Genomic DNA, 8,030 nt, shown 5'->3' with positions numbered 1-8,030 from the left:
CCCCTTCCTTCTTGCATCTGTCCGTGGCACCCCTCCCTGCAGTTTTAGGCTAACCTCATTCAAATTCAGTCTGCCCCTCTAGGCTCAGTTTACAAGCCCTGCTCCTTTACTCCCAATTCGAGCCATTCTGCCCGTTGGAATCCAATTATGGCCTTGTACTGTTAACCCTTATCGTCTTGTATTCTTCGACAGTACTCCTGTGTGCTGGCGAGACCGGAGCAGCCTGCAAACATTACAGAAGGCAGGTAGCCTGCAATGTTCGGCCTGAGCTTTCCTAGCTCCTACTTTTTTCTGCCTATTTCTTTACAGTCTTGCTCATGCTTAGTATTTTAAAGTGTTTAGACCTGTGAACTTTACAATGTTTTAACTATAACCCTACCGTATAGACTGTGACCTACGGAATTGCAACCAGAGTTTTACAACTCAGTACGTTTGGCATCTATGAAGTGCTGTGTTTTTTTAAAGAACTATCTATTTGAGTTAAAAAAAAAAAAAAAAGATAGCTGAGCATGATGTGGCACTCCGGTGGTCTCAGTTACTTAGGAGGGGGGAGGGAGCAGTATTTAGAGCCCACAAATTTGAAATCAGCCCAGACAACAGCAAAACTTGAACAATAAAAAAGTAATAATTATTTTTTTAAATGGGGGGACTAGCAAGTAGATGGGCGTGGTTTAAAAGAGTGGGGTGTGTTTCAAAAAACTACCATAGACGTTCTTTGCATTTCTTTGAGATGCCGGTTATTGATTATGGCTCCAGGTAATGCATCCCCTTCTTGTGCTGAACACTAGTTCGTCGAGCGGAACCTCTCTGTGCACAGGAACAAAGCAGCCTCCTCTGCACGCACAGCCCTGCCCTTCTGTGTACCTTTCTAAAGATAAATTTGCCCAAGCGGAATTACTAGGTCACAGATGATGAGACCAGGATCGAAGCTCCTTGTTTCCCGGTGGTTATCTCTGCACCAGAGCCTGTTTCTCCGTGTGAATAATAGCCCCACCTCAGTGTTCGGAAGAAAACCGTTTTCAGATCTGTGTTTTCTTCTTGATAGAGTCCTTGAGTGATGGAGCTGGAAGGGACCCGAGATACCATCTCGCTTGGCCGCCTCCCTGCGACCCACAGAGAGGACGTGTTGTAAATTCTACCTGAACAGGACGCAGGCTGTTGAAGTTGTTTAGTGCAGTCCTCAGCTTAACACCCGGCGCAGAGAAATCTTACTCGAGAACATTGTCTATCAACTGTCAATCAACAGCACGTATTGTCGGAACACTCTCCCGGCATTGGTTCCGGTCCCAGAAAAACCAGACTCTGCTTCCCAATTATCACAGACATTGGCCCAGGGGAGGTGAGAAGAGGAGGAAAAACACTGTGTTCTTTTAGAAGTGGCTCCTTCTGTGTTTCTCTGGCACCAAGAAAAAGGCACAGAGCTCCGGGTGCGCCTCATGCCGGTCTCATCTCCTCCCTGTCCCTGCACAGATAGAAAAGCTCGCACTCTCAACTTTCTCCCTGAGCGGCCTCAGGTTTTCCCAACCCGGCCTTATCTCCTGAGTCACATGATGGAAGAAAATGCTCAAGGTGAGGGACTCGGGAGAGAGCATCACAGTTAAGAGCATTGTAGCTCTTGTACAGGACCCAGGTTGCGGTTCTAGCATCCACAAGGTGGCTAATCTCAGTATGTAACTCCAATTTCATAGGACCTGACGCCCTCTTCTGGCCACCTCAGGCGCTGCAAACACACGGTGCACAGATAAAACAGTCAAAATGACCAAAAACATAAATAAAAACAAATAAATAGTTTAAAACTTAGGCATGGTGGCACACCTTTAATCCCAGCACTCAGGAGACAGAGGCAGGCAGATCTCAGTGAGTTCGAGGCCAGCCTGGTCTACAGAGTGAGTTCTAGGACAGCCAGGGACACACAGAGAAACCCTGTCTTAAAGTGGAGGAGAACCAAAATAAACAAACATCAATCTCAAAATGGGCCGGGATCAAAGTCTCTGAGCTGTAGTGAAGGAGGGGAGACTTTTACGGTGCAGCTGTCCTGGATTCCAATCCCTCCTCTGTCGATGAGCAGCCGTACAAAGTGGTAACGTGGGGCAAATACTTCCGTTCTCAGTTTCCCTATCTGTCAATGAGTGCATCGTGCCAGGTGTGGAAGGTCCTTATGAGAATTGCTCATTGCAGCTGCAGAGTGAGCGACCGGGAGAGGCTTCAAGACTGAGGAGCCCCCAGCCTGTGACTGGCTTTGAGCACCGGTTTCTGTCAGCCTTCATGTTTTTATAGAGCATTTGTGGTTTGGAGTTTGAGGTAAATACCTGGGGCATGGAGTTCGCTGCAGACAGCAGCCCCAGCAGGCACAGGCGTCTCTGCTGAGGCCCCCCTCCTCTTGCCACTTGTCAGTCACAGTCTGGTAAGTGGTGTGAGGGGAGGCCGCAGACACCCAGGGCATCCATGCAGGTCCTTACACACCCCGCCCCACCCAGCAAGTACAGAGACCTGGCCTTGGATTCCCAGCAGGGCTGTTCACTGAGCTTTTCTCCAGCCTGGCCTGCAATCCTGCCCAGGAACAGATGGAGGCCTGGGGGATGGCGGCCTGCATGTGTCTCTGTTCCCCGGGGAGCCGTGGGCTGGAAATGTCTTTTTGAGGGTTTTGGAGTGGTTAAAGCAAATAGAGCATGTGCATTGGCGGTTGGGAGACATGGGTCACTTCTGGAAGGTTCTCATGGTGCCACCTTGGCCCAATCAAGCCTCCCCTTTGGCTTTCTTTCTTTCTCTACAAAATGGACAGAGCAGAGAGAACCTGCCAACTTAGACACCCCGCCATTTCCAAAACACCCCGGGACCTTCCTGTTTGGAAGATGCCCAGACATAAGGCACCATGGTCAGCAGTGAGGCAGACATATACCGTAAGATGAACTCATTATTACCCTCGTGATATCTTTAATCTCGTTAGAGAGATAGACTGACAGCATGGAATAGCAAGTGCCATGCCAGGCGTGGTATAATTAATGCCAGCGGCGTGGTTCTTGCTGTTGCTGCATTAGCGGCTCTGTTAGAAGACCATGCTGTGGGCATCTGGGATGACTTGGCAGGGGCTCTAGGTCAGAGGGCATAGATGAGGTTGTGGTGGCCAGTGGTAGGAGAGGGTATCCCGGCTGGCAGGGAATGCCAGGAGGAAGAGCCCTCTCCAACTATGGGTAACAGCTCTTCAGAGGCTGGCTCCAGCCCGAGCCCCAGATGGTTCCTTCTGTCCTTCCTCTCTTTCTGGACTCGCCTGAACTGAGAGACCCAGGCTCTGGTCCTCGGCAGTGCCCCGAGGGAGCCTTTTTCAGAGCAGGGGTGAGGGAGAGCGGCACCGCTCACTGTCAGAAGCACTTCAGGCAGGAAATGAAGAGCTTCGGAAGTGGTTTAAACATACAGTGGGAGCTGATTTATGTTGGGATTTTGTTCCAGGGCAGCAGATCATAGCCCAAGTTTCGAGGCGAAGGCAGCGGTGTCTTTATGGCCTGCTCGGAAGGGTTTCACATCTTCGTGCTTTTTATGTTTCGCCTAAGCCGAGGAGCTAGAACTTTTTTGCCCACTGTGCTTCACCGGGGAAGAACTCGTATATATCATGGCTTAGGTCCAGGTGCACTTTGACTACATTAAAAAATAGACGATCATTATTTGCTCGTTTCTTACTTGGTGTCCAGTTTCTAGTCAATGTAAATCAAATAATAAGTAGATAATTTGGGGGAAGGTGCAAACAGAAGAATGGGGAGTGTCGAAGGCACAGAAATCCAGATTATTTCATCCCACAGTATCCTTTTCTGTTTTTTCTAAGACACCGCCTCACTTAGCACAGGAGGGACTCCAGTTTACTAGGTAGCTGGAGATGACCTTGAACTCCCGACCTTGGTGCCTCCAACTCCGAGTGCTGAGGCTGCAGTCCTGCACCACCGTGCCTGGTTTTATGCTTCAGGCATGCTAGGCAAACACTCTACCTACTGAGCTAAACAACCCCGCCCCAGGCTCTCCCTGGCCTCCCGAGAATGCCATCAAGACATCTGTGACAAGATGAGCCCTGTGGTCGCGTCTTGGGGCTACTGCATCTTTTGTGATTGACCCCGCACCCCACTTTCCTCAGACCCAAACTTCCTTGGGTATCTTGAGCATGAGTTTCCATATTGTAGGTTTTCCCTGGGTCTGCCTGCCCTTTCCTTGACTCTCTTAGCTCTGTCATGGTCTCTATTTCTTTTAGCTTTAAATGTGTTTTTATTTTATGTGTACGGTGTGTTTTGCCTGCATGCATGACTGTGCACCCTGTATGTGCCTGGTGCCCTGGAAGACGGCATTGGATCTTTTAGAACTGGAGTTACAGAGCATTGTGAGAGACAGTGTCGGTGCTGGAACTGAACCCCACCCAGTACTCGGAAAGAGCAGCCAGTGCTCTTATCTGCTGACCCATCTCTCCAGCTCCACAGCATTATTTTTAGCCCACGGTATGATGAGCATTTCACTAAGATAACCAGAATCCTCTTTGGGGAACATAAAGGAACATGAAGAAACTAATAAATATATCCTGTGTTTGTAACTATGACAAGTTGTTCTTCCTAAAGCAGTTTCTGTGTCCATTAGCTCTGGGGATAAGGATGGTAGAGCTAGCTTAGTCACCCCATTTTGCAGAAAAGGAAATGGGGTACTTCCGTAAGTAATGTGGCCCACACAGAAGGGCAGACCCATTCCTCCTGCACAGAGGACCAGATGGAACCTTCTGAAGATAAGAAGATGAAGCTAAAAGCCAATTAGGTGATTTTAAAAACATCTTTTTAGGTTTTATGTAGTGTGTGCTCACATATGTGTGTGGGCATGCGTGTGGAAGTCAGAAGACAGCTTACAGGAGTCAGAGTTCTCCTTTGGAGGCTGGAGAGAAGGCTCAGAGGTTAGGAGCACTGGCTGCTTTTCCAGAGGTCCTGAGTTCAATTCCCAGCACCCACATGGTGGCTCACAACCATCCATAATGAGATCTGGTGCCTCCTTCTGGCCTGCAGGCACACACACAGACAGAACACTGTATACATAATAAATATATAAATCTTCTAAAATTTTTCTCCTTTCACCACATGGGGCCTGGAGGTTAAACCCAGGTCATCAGACTTGGCGGCAGGTGCCTTTACCCACTAAGCCACCTGCAGATGTGGAGATGGGGGGTGGAGGTAGTAACTTTGCTGCCCCTTTCAGAGCATATACAAGCTGGGGTGACCTGGCTTTAGAGACTCCCTGCATTGACAGCTCCTCCCGTGACTTTCTCAGAACAGAGAGCATTCCCCATTGTCACATGGGTGGTGTCTGACCAATCTGTCAATCATAGAGCCACATTTTCTTGGTCATGGTGATTGGTGCAGAGGGATAGTGTATAACCTTAGCTGGGCCAATCAGAGACCTTCCTTGTGGTTTTTCATCCATCTGTAGCTAGGTGAAATTCCTTCCCTGAAATGAGATCCTGGAACCACTCCGACAGCTCTGGTCATTGGAAGGAGACTAGGTTCTGAGGAGGCAGGTGGCATGTTCAGCACAGTAGTGAGGCAGGGGATGGAGAGAGTCCTGGCAATGGTCACAACTCGGGGTCCACTGTCTGTGCCTTGCCCTTGCCTCCTCACGAATGCACAAGAAGATACATCTCTTATTTTCTGAGATGGGCCTCTCTCCAGGCTGGCCTTGCACTCAGCTGTGTAGCTGAAGATGATCGTGAACCTCTGACCCTCACCCTGTCTTTACTGGTGTTGGATTAGGATTACAGGAGTGTGCACCACACCGCGTTACATGATGCTGGGTATGGAAACCAGGATGTCGGGCATGCTGGGCACACATGTTCCCAATGAAACTATATTCCGAAACCAAAATGCTCTCTCTCTCTCTCTCTCTCTCTCTCTCTCTCTCTCGCCAGAAGACAACTTGCTGGAGTGGTCCTTTCCTCCCGTGTGGGTCCGGGAGACTGACTTCAGGTCATCAGACTTAGTGGCAAGCACCTTGACTGCTGAGCCACCTCACAAGCTCCAACTCCCTCTTATGAGCTCAAAGCTCAAATTAGTCTAACCCAGAGATTTCTTTTCTTTCTTCCTTTTTTACGAAAACTAATTAAAATATTATCTTGAGATATACTTATTTTTATTTTATATGTGTATTTTGCTTCCATGTACATATATGTACCACAAGGGCGCCTGGTGCCTGAAGAGACCAGAAGAGGGCGTTGGATCCCCTAGAATTGGAGCTATGGATGACTGTCAGTCATACAGGTTCTGTGAACAGAACTCGGGTCCTCTGCAAGAGCAGCAAGTGCTCCCAACTGCTGAGCCGTCTTGTGTAGTTTTTGTTTGTTGTTGGTTTGTTTGTTTGTTTTAGACTGAGGCTTTGTCCCCTGCACGAATGATGCGCAAGATCACTTCCTGAGGGTCTGGGCCATCCCAGCATCCACTGCAGGTCACTTGCAATTGTCTGTGGTCCAGGTCCGGGGGATCTAATGTCTCTGGACTCCCAGGGCACCTGCTCTCGTGTGCACACACCCACGTGCAGGTTTCCACACCTACACATAATTGAAAAATAATTTTTTTCAAGTAGAAATGATGCTTTTCTTGGGCCCAGGCTTTGGTCTTCTCCACCCACAAGTCAGACCCTCTGTGTTCAGTTTTTCCAGTAGCTTGGACTTAGGGAAGTAATAATAACAATGACAGTCACAGTTGGGGGTCGAGGCGGAGACATCCAACCATGCTGTTCATCAACTGTGTGATGTCGGGCAAGCCATTTAACCCTTGAGCCTCAGTTCCTTCATCCGTGAAATGGGGACATCAATAGGAGCTACTTAATAAGGTACATTTGTGACACTGGGGATAAAACCCAGAATGTCACACATTGGACAAATGCTTTGACACTGAACTACATCCTATTTGGTACACCTAGATGGGGGTCTCACTCTGTAACTTAGGCTACCCTCAGACTTGCAGTAATCCTTCTGCCTCAGCCTCTGTAGTGCTGGGATTATTGCCTGGCCTTAATAAGGTTCTTATTAGTGTTCAGGAGTGTCCAACCTGTGACCTGTGGTCCATGAGCCCCTGGACCTGAAACAGCTGAGAATACAAACCAACATGAGATTTCAAAGCATTATGAGATTAGAGGGAAAACAAGACAGGTTGTAAGGGTGCACGCCTTTAATCCCAGCACTCAGGGCAGAGGCAGGTGGATTTATGTGAGTTCGAGGCCAGCCTGGATTACAGAGTGAGTACCAGGACAGCCAGGGCTACACAGAGAAACCCTATCTCGAAAAACAAAACAAAAGAAGAAACAAATGAACAAGCAAACAAACCCTCAGCTGCATGGTTGTGGAGGAAGAGCTCTGTCAATAGCACCGCATCATGATAGCGTGATTGCCGGCAATCATCACATCACAGATAGAGCTCGGTCACTGTGCGTGGCTTTACTGTTCACTCTCAACACCCCACGAATGACACAGAATATACGCTTCCAGGAAAGCAAAGCTGGTGCTCCGAAGGGGAGATGGCCCCACCCAGGCGACGCTGTAAACAGAGCCTGGACTGGGGATGTTGGAATCGAACCCAGGCCTGTCTCCTTTGGACTGCGCTTCCCAAATGACACCACTGCTGGCTACTGTCAGGAAGCCAGTTCAGCAGCTTATAAAGGGCGCTGTCCCTGGAGGCACAGAGTCCATTAGAGAAGCCAAATCCTATCCGAAGGCTGCTCGGTGAAGACAGAGATGGACTCTGGAAAGATGCCCAGAGCAAAGCCTGCTTAAGCTTTGCATGCCCGGGCACCTCTAGCCAGTGTCTATCCACCCTCCGCTCTTCCCTCCTGCCGGTTCCCATGAGTTCCTGGAACCCAGACTACCAGACCCATCACTCATCCACTGAACACACCCACTGTATGCCGGGCACCAATCAAAACTCACATTGTACAGATGAGAAAGGTGGCCCCCACGGTGGATGATGGATGCGTCTCTAGCAACTACAGAGAATTGGTCACTTCCTTTTTTTTTTTTTTTTTTT

This window comes from Microtus ochrogaster, linkage group LG2 (genome assembly GCF_000317375.1).
Source record: "Microtus ochrogaster isolate Prairie Vole_2 linkage group LG2, MicOch1.0, whole genome shotgun sequence".
Taxonomy (NCBI): Eukaryota; Metazoa; Chordata; class Mammalia; order Rodentia; family Cricetidae; genus Microtus; species Microtus ochrogaster.
The sequence above is the reverse complement of the archived record's forward strand: the minus strand, read 5'-3'. Positions refer to the sequence as shown.